General features: G+C 43.7%; 1 pseudogene; it reads left to right on the top strand.

The window, feature by feature from the left end:
- LOC131189563 (zinc finger protein 595-like) overlaps nucleotides 1-8,130 on the top strand; it is a 58,796-nt pseudogene extending 50,666 nt beyond the window's left edge.
- The last annotated feature ends 5,805 nt before the right edge of the window (nucleotides 8,131-13,935 follow it).

Below are 13,935 nucleotides of genomic sequence, written 5' to 3'. Positions count from 1 at the left end.
CAGCTGCATACTCCCCCACCTTTTATTTGATATTTCCCTGAATAGCACCTATTTCCTTTCTCCCTCAAGGTGATTCCCACAAACCTTTACAAGTTCCTAATGGTGTGGAAATATACATACCTTTAAATCTACTAGCTGTGTCCAAAGGCAGTAACGGTCAAGGATGGCTCTTTTAGGGGAAAATGACTGACTAGCCGAGCATTCAAGAAGAAGCTTGATGAACCATAAACATATTTTATAGGACTACATGACATAAAGAATAAATAGGGGAGAATATTTGTAGCTCAGGGCTGAGATGAGGGGGTCCTTTGTGGTCTCTAAGTTTGGTCATTTTGCATTTTCGGGCTGTTCCTTTGGCTGTCATTGGCCCATTTTTCGACCTGTTTTGAGCCGATTTTTCAGCCATTTTGGACCCAGTTTTGTTCATTTTGGGCCTGTTTTTTGACATGTTTTGGTCCATTTTTCAGCCTTTTTTTGTCCATTTTTGGCCTGTTTTTCAGCCATTTTGAGCTCTGTTTTTTTCCCCATTGTTCGGCCTGCTATGGGCTGTTTTTGGGCTGTTTTTTGTGGGGTTTTTGGCTTGCTTTTTGGCCGTTTTGGCCCATTGTTTGACCCATTTTCAACCTGTTTTTCAGCCCATTTTTGGCCCGCTTTTCAGGGGTTTTTGGCCTGTTTTGGGATGAAAATGGCCCATTTTTTTCCGTTTAGGCTTAGTTTTTTGGCTGTTTTTTGTGCTCTTTTGGGCCTGTTTTGGGCCCATTTTTTGGCTATTTTGGTCCGTTGTTTGACCCATTTTCGGCTTAATTTTCAGCCCATTTTGGTCCCATTTTTGGTTCATTTTTCAGGGCATGTTTTGGCCTGTTTTGGGACCAAAACGGCCCATATTTTTCCTTTTGGGTCTCGTTTTGTGGCCTGATTTCAGCCAGTAGAGTGCTTCAGGAGGCCATGGAGGGTGATATCGAGGTGATGTACATAGCCCGTCTTAGCTGCCAGAGGCACTGTGGGCCTGTCCTTTCATATTTGGAGACTGGCCCCACGGATCGGATTTAAGCACCCTGGCTGCCAGAGGAGGCCTATGGGGGTTGAGTTTGACAGTCCTGTTGTAGATGATTCCTGTTTCTTTGGGGCAAGGCCAACTTTCTGCCCGCCTTCTGTGGCCATGCCCTTCTTTTGCAGGGTCCAGAGAAAATAAAAAGAATAGAAATCCTCTAGAATTGAGGACGCCGACCAGAATTGAGCACAAAATTTCTATTGCTAGACAAGAAAGTTGTTCAGTGAATTTTGCCCCATTTCACATTTTTTATTCCCACAGTTGTTAAGTGAATCACTGTAGTTGTTAAATTAGTAAAAAGATTGTTCAAAGAATCTGGCTTCTCCATTGGTTTTATTTATTAGAAGATTGCAAAAGGTGATCTTCTAATAGGACCCAGGAACACTGTAACTGTACACTGTAACACTATAAATATGAGTCAGTTGCCAAGCATCTGAATTTTGATCACAGGATCATGGGGATGGTGCAGTGTTGGTAAGTGCAAACAATGGTCATGAATCATTTTTTTTTCAGTGGCATTTGGATTTTGAATGGTCACTGAATTATTGTCAATCAAGGACTATCTGTGCATGGCTGGCTTGATATTTGCTTTGTCAGGCATACCTATACAATGACTGCTGACCTTTTTAGCCCCTAGGATTATTCTGAGTTTCAACTCCCAGAATTGTGAGCATAAAGGGAGAGGGAGGGTTTCCCACCCATAGTCTGCCTGTATCACCTTAAGCACAGGAGGAGGTGGAAGGAAAAGATCTCCTAAGCTGCATCCAGAACAACTAAGCATCTGAGCCTGATCTTCAAGAAAATGAGCTTCAACAAAGATTTCTTCAATGTTCACAAATCATACACAGTTCCCAGACATTAAGAAGAGGAAGTTCTATAACTGCACAGATGACAGCCACTTATTTGGAAAGGCGAGACTTGTAGAGAGACGCTTTCCTTCCAATCCCATGCCCATCATCCCTGGGCCCCATGGAATCTGCCCTGGTCTGCGCTCTTACAGAATCCCCTGGCATAGCGCACAGAGTCCACCAGGGGTCTTCCTCGTCAGCGGTTGGAAGGGATGGTCAGCCCCCTTCCAGAGGGAACTGAGCATGCGCCTGGCTCTTTCGCGAACTCAAAACTTTCCGGGAAAGGCTGAAAGCGTGCCTGCTTTTTCTACGACGTCCGATTCTTCTCCCTCTCGCTGTGAATCTTGGCTTGAGTCAGGAGGCCGAGAGGCTGTAAGGAATTCTCTCACGGGGGGAGATCCAGGCGTGACTCGGAGTGAGTGGGGTTTTTTCTCTGAGGCTGGAGGCGAGCATGGAGCATGCAAAGCTTCATCAAGTTCCAAGTCGCGGAAAGGGCGGGGAGGGGGGAGCTCGAGGTCCCATATTGCGCAGCCACCCCGTGGGAGAAAGGGACACGCAGGGCAGATCCGTACCTGCCGGGTTTTCTCCAGGAAGAAAATCAGAGTCGCCAGAAAGTGTGGATCCATTTACCCTCCGTTCCCTCCGGCAAACCTCTGCATGCGGGGCGAGGGAGAGGTTGCCTTTCCAAAACACAGAATTTATTTTATTTTTTATTTATTTTGTCACACAGCATATATAAGCATAAGCATGAAACAACTATACAATATATAAGCATATATATAAGCATGAGTATGTAATAACTATATTAATTGGATATAATGAAAGGAAAAAATAGGACAGGAACGGTAGGCACGCTTGTGCTCTTATGCACGCCCCTTAATGTCTTGATTCCTGCACAATTTCCTGCAAATTAATTGGCCCTTTTTCAGATGGGGTTTCCCTCGCCTCCCCTTTCCTGGGCCGAGAGAAGCGACCGGCCAAAGTTCCTCCGGTTGGCTTTGTATGCAAGGCTGCAATTCCGTGTGTAAAGAGTTGAGTGCAAGGCATGTAAGGACTGGAACTCGGGTTCCCGCTTTTCCCCACCATCTCTTTGGTGTCTCTGCCGGTAGGCAAACAAAGAGCCTGTTACAATTGGCTTGTTAATTCTGGCATGCTTTTTTTTTTTTTGGTGACTGGAGAGATAAACTGGATTGTGCAAAGGGTTGTAGGCAGCAACAAAAATGATATGATGTAAATAATTAGGAAATAGAAAGCCAAAAGATATTTTTAATGGATTCTTGCAGTATTTTGATTCCTTGATAGAAGTTGAGGCAGAGGAGTCCTAGCAAATTTTCCCCAAACATAAAGAAGTATATTTAATAAAATCCCCCCTTCCCCTCCTTTGTGGAACTTGGTGGGTTCGTAAGAATTTCTTTTGTTGCTTTCTTTCTTTCTTTCTTTCTTTCTTTCTTTCTTTATTTATTTATTTATTTATTTATTTATTTATTTATTTATTTATTTATTTATTTATTTATTTATTTATTTATTTATTAATTATTTCTTAGGATGCTCCGCATTCAAATTTGCCACCCTGTTGAACACTTGTGTTTTGCATTTCAGTTCTGTAAGCCGTAAATCTTTTCTGATTCCTCTGGAGACCGAAATATCTTGTGAGGGAAGAGGGCTGAATGGCGTTAGGAGGTTTGGCCAGACCTCTTATGATTAGGAAGACCTGGGGAGATCCATGGGTTTGTTTTGGAGCTGGATTAGAGACCAGAGAGAAGATGGAGGGACAATGCCCAGCAGATGCGGGATCTCGAAAAGGCCCTCCAGCTGCTCAGCCTTGGAACTATGGGAAGAATAGGGCAAGTCCTGGACAGAAGAGCCACGAAGAGGCATCCAATAGTTCAGAGGTCCAATGCTGTGACTTCAGAAAAGGAAAATTCCAGGAGGGGAAGAGTCCCCGAGAAGTTTGCAGTCAACTTCACCGCCTTTGCCTTCAGTGGCTGCAGCCAGAAAAACACACCAAGGCTGAGATGCTGGACCTGGTGCTCCTGGAGCAGTTCCTGGCTGTCCTTCCCCCAGAGATGGAGAAATGGGTGCAGGAGTGTGGAGCGGAGACCAGTTCCCAGGCGGTGGCCCTGGCCGAAGGCTTCCTCCTGGCCCAGGAGTCTGAGAAGATGCAAGCAGAGTTGCAGGTGTGAAAATGTAATCATGGCAGTTTCTTTCTGAATTTGTCAATGTCTCTCTGGCAGAATTTTCTGGGCTTATGAGCTGCTAAGATCTCTTGTTCTATTCTTCTTCCGGAGGATGAATTTGGGCCAATTTTTTCCAGCTTAACTGATGGACATTGGTGTCTGCTGGGCTGAGTGTTCAATATTGATAATTCATTTCTATCTCTCTACTCTTCCTTCCTTTCTTGTGCCACATCTTATCCACAAGTCCTTGCAAGCTATCACCGAGAATCCCCCAGGGTGGAAAGATTCATCAGAATCCTCTCAAGAGCTGCTATTCAAGGAGAGCTTCCAGAAAGGTCAAAGTCAGGACATCACAACAGGTAACAGAAGAACAGTTTCCACGGGACATGAAGTTTGGACATCCATCCATCTGATTGTTTTGTTCATCTTGAGTGGAATCTCTCTCCCTTTTTTAACAGTCTGCTTCTACCATTTTTTATCTCTCTCGGATAATAGAAAGCTCTCCTTATTATTTTTAGAACAACCTTCTATTTGTGATAGAACTGAAAGAGTGGCTGAACTTCTACCTCAGGTAAGAGGAGAAATATTGGAAAGGTCCACGAAACTTGGAATGGTTTCATTTTATTCTGTATAATATTCAATGAGTAATATTGCTGTTTTCATGCAACACAAATTATAGATCAGATCATTGAAAATTCTCACTTGGCATAACCTGCCTTTCTTTTCTGATAAGCTTTCTCCACCCTCTTGGTTCAGGCTCAGATTTCATTGACCAGAAGTTGCTTTGACCGGAGATCTTCCTCTTGTCTCCCAGGGTCATTCTCCACTACCATTAGAAGCTCTATCAACACTTCCAACACAGATGGATTTCCCCTTTATTTCCTTCTGCCAACTCTAGGAATAATTGGAGGCAGTGATAAGTGGGTAATACCTAACTATCAATCAACCAAAAACACTATTTTAATTGGTTTCACTGAAAGGCATCGCAATCCTCCCAGTGTGATGAAATGTGCTTCAGTTGTGCCATTAGTCAAAAGCGGTGTGATCCCATTCTGAATTCTGCAGAAGATGCCCATTTTGTTCATAGGATCTCTCTGCTTGAATTGCTGAAAGAAAATTTTTAACATTACTTTTGGGATTATCTGTTAATAGGCAAACTTGTTTCCTTATTCAGGATTTTGTGTCTTTGGAGGAAGTGACTGTGTATTTCTCTGAGGAGGAGTGGTCTCAGCTGGATCCTGCCCAAAAAGCTCTCCATGGGGAAGTCATGCTGGAGAATTCCAGGAATCTGGCTTATCTGGGTAAGAACCTCTGTCTGTGCTCAGACACGTAGAGAAGGAATGGGTGGGTGGAGGACTTAAATTTTTTTGATAAAAAGAATCACTTTTTATTTATGTCCTGCCTTTGGTATTTTTTGCAAATAACTCAAGGCAATGGACACAACCAGTACTCCTTCCTCTTCCTATTTTTACCCCAACAACAACGCTATGATATGGTTTGGGGTGAAGAGAGACTCGCCCAAAGTCACCCAGCCAGCATTCATGCTTAAGGCAGAACTAGTACAGGTAGTCCTCGAGTTATGACCACAATTGAGCCCAAGATTAATGTTGCTAAGCGAGAAATTTGTTAAGCGAGTTTCCCCCCATTTTATGACCTTTCTTGCCACAGTTGTTAAGTGAATCACTGCAGTTAAGTTAGTAACACGGTTGTTAATTGAATTTGGCTTCTCCATTGTCTTTGCTTGTCAGAAGGTTGTAAAAGGGGATCACATGACCCCAGGACACTGCAACTGTCATTTTTTTTTTAATTTGAATTTATATCCCGCCCTTCTCCGAAGACTCAGGGCGGCTTACACTGTGTCAAGCAATAGTCTTCATCCATTTGTATATTATATACAAAGTCAACTTTATTGCCCCCAACAATCTGGATCCTCATTTTACCTACCATATAAAGGATGGAAGGCTGAGTCAACCTTGGGCCTGGTGGGACTTGTACTTGAAATAATTGCAAGCAGCTGTGTTAATAACAGACAGACTTAATCTGCTGAGCCACCAGAGGCCCCTAAATATGTCATAAATATGAACCAGTTGTCAAGCAGCTGAATGTAAATCACATGACTATGGGGATGCTCCAATGGTAAAAAGTGTGAAAAACGTCACTTTTTTCAGTGCTGTTGTAACTTTGAATGGCCACTAAATGAACTATTGCAATTTGAAGACTACCTGTGCTCACAGTCTCCCAGTTTCTAGCCTGGGGCCTTAACCATTAGACCAAACTGACTGAGATGCGCCCACTTGTGTTCTGGGGGTGGGAAGGTATTGTCATCCAGAAAGTTAGATGTTATTTCTGATTTTAAAAAATCACCTTTTATTTATATACAGCGGAGACACCTAGTACTCCTTCCTCTTCCTATTTTCCCCCAACAACAACACTGTGGCATGGGGTGGGTTGAAGAGAGACTGGCCCAAAGTCACCCAATCAGCATTCATACTTAAGACAGAACTAGAAGTCACAGTCTCCCAGTTTCTAATTCCCATGGAATTGTCCCAGGTCGCCAAGGGACTCACACATACTGGCGCTCAAAGATTAGATGAGGCATTTGTCTTACTTTTGTTGGGATGTCACCCCATTCTGATACGTGAGAATTGGGAGCTCACTTGGAAATCTGTCTTTGGAAACAATGTAGTTTGGAATCCTCATGTTTGCAACGAAACAGTCAAAATATATTGATGATTCTTTTGCTAAATTTCGGAAGAAAATGTTCGATCATTCTCCTAGATTGCTACATTTTACATTTTTCTCTTTCAAGGCTATAATGAGCAAGTGAATAAGAATTGTAAGGAACAATGTCAACTGGTCCATCAGAAAGAGAAAAACAGAAATTTTGCAGATCAGATGCAAACAAAGATTGATGAAACAAAGAGATCACAAAGTGAAATTAAAAAAAGCTTTCCTTCAGCCAATAATCTTAGCCATATGGTCATTGATACAGGAGAAATACCATATAAAGGCATGGATTATCAAAAGAGCGTTAATGAATCAGAGAATCTCATTTCACATAAAGAGACACATTCAGAAGACAAATCATATACCTGCCTGGAATGCGGAAAGACCTTCTGTTATTATGACTCTCTTACAATCCATCAAAGGAATCACACAGGAGAAAGACTTTATAAATGCATGGAGTGTGGAAAGGCCTTTAATTGTAGAAGTAATCTTAATACCCACAAGAGGATCCACACAGGAGAGAAGCCTTATATGTGCATGGAGTGTGGAAAGGCCTTTAATTGTAGAAGTAATCTTAATACCCACAAGAGGATCCACACAGGAGAGAAGCCTTATACATGCATGGAGTGTGGAAAGGCCTTTAATTATAGCAGTCGTCTTAAATCCCACAAGAGGATCCACACAGGAGAGGTGGGATTTCAATGCATGGAGTGTGGAAAGATTTTTAATTGTAACAGTCATCTTAATTCCCATAAAAGGATCCACACAGAAGAGAAACCATATCAATGTCTTGAATGTGGAAAGAGTTTTAAGTGGAATTGTGCTCTCACCACCCATAAAAGGATCCACACAGGAGAGAAGCCATACATATGTATGGAATGTGGAAAGGGCTTTAGGAAGAATTGTTATCTTACGTCCCATAAAAGGATCCACACAGGAGAGAAGCCATATATATGTATGGAATGTGGAAAATGCTTTAAGCAGAACAGTGATCTTGTTTACCATAAAAGGATCCACACAGGAGAGAAGCCATATCAATGTATGGAGTGTGGAAAGAAGTTTACTTCTAACAGGAGTCTTAAAAACCACAAGTTGATCCACACAGGAGAGAAGCCATATCAATGTATGGAGTGTGGAAAGGGCTTTAGGAAGAGTTGTCATCTTACATCCCATAAAATGATCCATACAAGGGAAAAAACCCTATGAATGCATGGAGTGTGGGAAAGCTTTTCAAGAAGATACACTCTTACTTGCCATAGAAAGATCCACAAATGGGAGAAATTGTGTACAGGTGATGAAAATAACTGAATTCAGATATACTGTGTGAGATGGGGACTAGAGATAACCAATGGGACCGAGAAAGTATTTTTCAGTCTAAAACCAGTCATGTCACTGGTTTCTCCCCATAAACCTGAACACCTATATATTTTATGGAAGAAGGTTCAGAGGAAGAGCTCTAAAAAGGAGCCACAACTGTGGAATGTCCTATAAACAGACATGCAGAAGTTTTTCTCCAGTGAAGGTGCCAAATTCATAATTCGAATTTGATAAATTTGATAAATTTAACTTATCAATTTAGTTCACAGGCTGTCAAGGTTACGTCCCTTTTCTCTCTCTTATGTCTTCCAGATTTCACATTTACTTGTAGATGTCACTGTTGCTCTGCTCCCCTCTTTCTTTTAACTATATCTCCAAGCAAGTTATAAAATGCTATGTTTATAAGAAAAACAAAGTTCATATAGTCATTTTTATATTAACCAATAGTTCCAAATTTAACATTTAAGGTATCCAGTCCAAATTTCTAATTTTACTCTTGAAGCAGATCCTTATAAGCCAGTTTCTGTTTTTATAATGGCTCCAAAAGCCTTCCTCGCAGTTTTTCTTCTGGAGGTGGAAAAACCCCCCAATCCCATCTCTTTTTTTTGTGTCACACTTTTCTCTGTTATTCCCCGGAAGGCTTTCTTTAATAAAATTTAAAAATCTAAGAGTCCTGTATTAAAAATATCTCACCTGGATCAATCACACCTTCCTTCTGTCTTCTTGCTCTTCTGTTGACTGCCCCAGCTTCGTAGCAGCTCCCAATGGCCACCTTCCCAGCTGTCAGTTTAGGGAGCCTTCTCCAGATTAGTCAGGGAGTTTGTGGGCTCCCTGAGATCGATGGAGTGTTCTCCCCTTGTTTATCACCCCTATGAGGCGATTTAGTCCGATTAGGACAGACCAGCAGCTGGGATTTGAACGGTCCCACGTTGAACCGTGCGACGTCAGCAATGCCCCCAAGTGATCATCTCACTGCGACGTCAGCCATGCCCCCAAGTGTTGCTGTTGGTCTGCAACACGTATTTGTTGTCCTAGGTTCCCTGTTGATGTTGTCCTGGGTTCCCGCAGGAACGGGTCTCAGCCCTCGCTGAGACAATTTGAGGAGGTCCTCGCAAGGACGAAAGAAGCCAAATAAAAGACACCACACCAGGAGTTTTTCAAGATGAGAGAGCACGAAGAAAGGGGTTGTAAAAAGGAATCGTTAAAAGGGTCCCCCTTAGATCGCAACAGTCTCTTTTATTATGCAGTTTTAGCAGGGAGGGGTAACTACAGCAAGGAGGGAATTAGCATATAGAAACTTAACATCACCAATCAGCAAGCGTTTAGAGTATACGTATTAGCAAAATACCACGTGTTTTTCAGGAAATCATGCATTTTACCTGAATAGAAACCCAACTCAGGAATGTAAAACTAACTCAGGGAAAGTTAGGGGCCTAATTCAGGGAGAGCAAAACTATGCATCTAACTCAGGGAAGGTTAGGGGCCTAATTCAGGGAGAGCAAAACTATGCATCTAACTCAGGGAAGGTTCAGCGGAATAGAAACCTAATTCAGGGAAATCAGAACTATGGGTACTATTAATCATGTCTGTCATGTAGCACTGAAAAAAGTCAAGTCAAGTTCTCCCGGCTGTGAGGCCTAAGAAAACCTGAACCAATGATATATCCATATGTCCTCTGTTTTTATTTTTTAAGATGGGTAAATGATATATCCATACCCAAGTGAATCATTAGTTGTTAAATTAGTAAGATGGTTGTTCAGAGAATCTGGCTTCTCCATTGATTTTATTTGTTAGAAGATCGGAAAAGGTTATGACATGACCCCGGGAAACTGTATCTGTCATAAAAAGGAGTCAGTTGCCAAGCATCTGAATTTTGATCACAAGACCATGGGGACGGTGCAGTGTTCGTAAGTGTGGAAAATGGTCATGAATCATTTTTTTCCAGTGGCATTGTGATTTTGAATGTTCACTGAATTGTCAATCGAGGACTATCTGTGCATGGCTGGCTTGATATTTGCTTTGTCAGGCAAACCTTTAGGATGACAGCTGACCTTGTTGGACCCTAGGAGTTTTCTGTTGCCTAGAAAGGGGGCAGCCTCATGTCCTAGCAGAGAGCATCAAGGAAGCCAACCATGGAATATGTAATGAGAGGAAAGCAAGGAATAGCTGGTTTTGGGGGGAAAGGGTGGCTGTTCCAGGACCCTGGAGAACCTCCAGGACAAGTTCCTAGGAGTTGCCTTAACCTTGCCTGAAAGGGACACCACCCCAGATCAATTAGGTGTCTTCATCCTCTTTGCATTCTGAAAGAGAAAACTCATGCTGCAGGTAACCCAATAGTTAGTTAGAAAAAATCAGAGCCCTCAGAGGAAGAGCTGGATGCATCCCACCCATTTCATTCTGGAATCATCAAGCAGGCCATCCCTGGGTGAGCTCACACCACCATCCTTCTGGTTAACAGCCAGACATGCTAACCCCTTGCGCCACAGAGACCCAACACAGGCCTCCCTCTAAGCTCCCTGAGCTTGAACATCCATAGCTGGCACTGGCTAGATAGCAATGCAATAAGGTATACTAGTTAGAAGACCCAGGGTGTTCCTCTTTCCCACTATCAGATGTGAAAATAAATCTTGGGCATAAATATTTCTCACCTTGAGGCAGAATCTCAACAGCCGTGCCAGTGATGTAGGGGCATCATGAACCTGGGACTCAGGTTTGAATCTTGGCTGGCAAACGCCTTTTAACATTTGTGCTTCTAGGATGACCAGACCAAGTTTTCACCCCAGATTTTGGTTTTGGTGGGTGAAAAGGAACTACACTACGAAAAGCAATGAACAGCTGTAGCACAGATATGAATATTCCGAGTGAGAGAGGCTGACGCCAAGACATGTGCTCAATCTGTGGTGCAAGAGGTTAGGGCTGTTAACTAGAAGGATGGAGGTTTGAACCCACCCATGGATGTTTCATGACATAATCCAGAAGTGAAGGTAATGGATTATTATTGTATGGAGGTTTTCAACTGAGGCCTTCAATTCCCCCACTTGTCAATTATTTTTCTCCTAGAACGGTGATGGCGAATCTATCGCATGCATGATAGAGGGGACACACAGCACCCTCTCTGATGGCATGTGAGTCATCACCCCAGTTCAGCTCTGCCCTGCATACGTGTGCAGCTTCCACCAGCCAGCTATTTTTAGGGTCTCTTCCATGCATGCGCGGGAGGCGGTGTGTGTGCAGGGGGGAGTCACACAATCATGCAGGGAGTCACGTGTGTATATGTGGGGGGATGGAGTGTGTGGTCATGTGTGCATGCATGGAGGACTTATGTGTCGAGCCGCACGTGCATGCACGGGGGGCAAGTGTGTGAGCTCACACAAATTGCATTTTGGGCACTTAGTCCGGAAAAGGTTAGCCATCACTGTCTTAGAATTTAAATATTACTTTTACCCTGCGGAATATAAAACGGGGATGAAGACCTATCACCTCGCGAGGATTTTATTGGCCACAGACCAGAAAGTGACATTTTCAAAGGAAACGCCAGGGACTGATCCTGGTCTGGGCTATTGGACTTATCCAACTCTCCTTTCAACTCACCACCATCCGTACATGCTAACTCCATGGGCCACAGAGACCCAACCAGTGGTGAAATCTAAATTTCTTTCCTACCTGTTCTGTGGGTGTGGCTTGGTGGGGTCATGTGACTGGGTGGGCGTGGCTATGTAACTGTCGTGTCCCACTCCTCCTCTGACGGCCGGATCGCGGAAGTCCGTATCAAGCGTGGCTGCAAAGCCTCTGCAGCTTTGCCAAAGTTCTGTCAGAGTTCTCAGGGCAGGCAGGAGACCAGGAAGTGACTTCAGCAATCCAAGGTAGACTTTGCCTGACTCAGAGAATGCCAGAAAGCAGATCCTTTATATAGGCCATGGGGTGTGGCTCCATGACTCAGCACTTATCCAGGCCTGCCCCTCCCTTCCTTTTGCTGACGTCGCCTCTCTATTCTCCGGAAGCGAGGATCTCTCCAGCCTCCAGCTGTTGGTAATCTTAGCTCATGACTGGCTTCACATTCTTCAGGCTTACATGCTGTGGGGGAGGGGTTTAGTTGCTCCATTTGTCTGGGCATGGTGCCAGGACTGGGGGCTGGAGGCACGTCAGGCCATTCGTCTTGCTCGGCCTGTCCGGGCATGGTGCCAGGGCTGGGGGCAGGAGGCATGCCAGGACATTCTTCCGCACTATCAGCATCCGGCAGGAGATAAGAGGGGCCCGGCTGCGGTGGGGGGAGCGAGCGAGGCACAACAGTAACCATGTGACTGCGGGATTGAAAGACAGAAACTCACTAACAATGTCCTGCTGGAGCAGGGTTTGACTAGATGCCCTTCAGATCACTTCCAGCCCTGGATTATCCTCTGAAGCTGTGTCTAGTGCCAGGTTTGTAGTCCTTCTCCTTTTTCCTTCCTTCCTTCCTTCCTTCCTTCCTTCCTTCCTTCCTTCCTTCCTTCCTTCCTTCCCTCCCTCCCTCCCTCTCTCTCTCTCTCTCTAAAAAAAACTCCCCACCCCCCAATTTTTTGCCTTTACCCCTCAGGCTTCAGCTTTTTTACCTTTTAAATGCATTTAAAATTTTAAAATTTTTAAAAAATTAAAAGACTGACGATCCCAGCTGAGTTGCCTGATCATCAGAGCCTTTTTTTTTTTACTTTTAAAAGCATTTTTACAACTTTTTTGGCTGAATGGGTTGTAAAAAATGCTTTTAAACGTAAAAAAAAAAGGCTCTGACGATTGTGTGTCTCAGCTGGGCATGGGTGGGTGGGGGATTTTTGCTACCAGTTCTCTGAACCACCCGCCACCATTGCTACCGGATCAGCTGATCTGGTCCTAACCGGGAGCATTTCACCCCTGAACCCAACATATGTCTACCCCCTAAACTCCCTCAGCTTGAACATTCATAGCTGGGGCTGGTAGACAGCAATAAGACACATTACTCTCTCCCACTATCAGGTGTGAAAATAAATGTTGGACGTAAATGTTTCTTACCTTGAGGCAGAATCTCAACAGCCGTGCCAGCGACGTAGGGGCATCATGCACCATGAACCTGGGATTCAGGTTCAAATTCTGGCTGACACACAACTTTTAACTTTTGCCCTTCTAGGATGGGCAGGTAACATGACCAGATTTAAGTTTTCATCCCAGATTTTGTTTTTGGTGGAAGAAAAGGAGCTGCACTACAAAAAACAAAGAACAGTTGTAGCAGAGTTATGAATCTTCTGATTGAGGGAGGTTGACATCAAGCACTATGCCAAATCTCTGTAGTGCAAGTGGTTAGTGCACCTGGCTGTTAACTAGAAGGTTGGGGGTTTGAACCCACCCATGGATGGCCTGTTTCATGACATAATCCAGAAGTGAAAGTGATGGATTGTTATTGTATGGAGCTTTTCAACTGGGGGCTTCAATTCCAACACTGTAAATTATTTTTCTCGTAGAATTTAAATATTAGTTTTACCCTCTGCAACGTAAAACAGGGGTGAACATCTATCACCTCTCTTGAGGATTTGATTGGTCACAGACCAGCACTGGAATGGTGTCTTCCTTAGGAAAGTTTAATAAGGAGCAGGCCACACGGAGAGCTATCCAGGGTGCTGAATCCTGTCTTCTGGCACATGCAATTTTTGATTGCAGTGCTATTACAATACAATCCATTGCTATTTTTCCTGAGGCTCCATGCTAGACCTCAGTACTACTAATGTCTACTAATACTCCCCCATAGTTCTTTAATTGTCCTGTAAAGAGTGGTTTAATTGTTTTGGACCCGTGTCCTTCCTGGCTAGTG

This window comes from Ahaetulla prasina, chromosome 2 (assembly GCF_028640845.1).
Source record: "Ahaetulla prasina isolate Xishuangbanna chromosome 2, ASM2864084v1, whole genome shotgun sequence".
Classification (NCBI taxonomy): Eukaryota; Metazoa; Chordata; class Lepidosauria; order Squamata; family Colubridae; genus Ahaetulla; species Ahaetulla prasina.
This window is presented reverse-complemented; position numbering and strand designations above follow the sequence as displayed.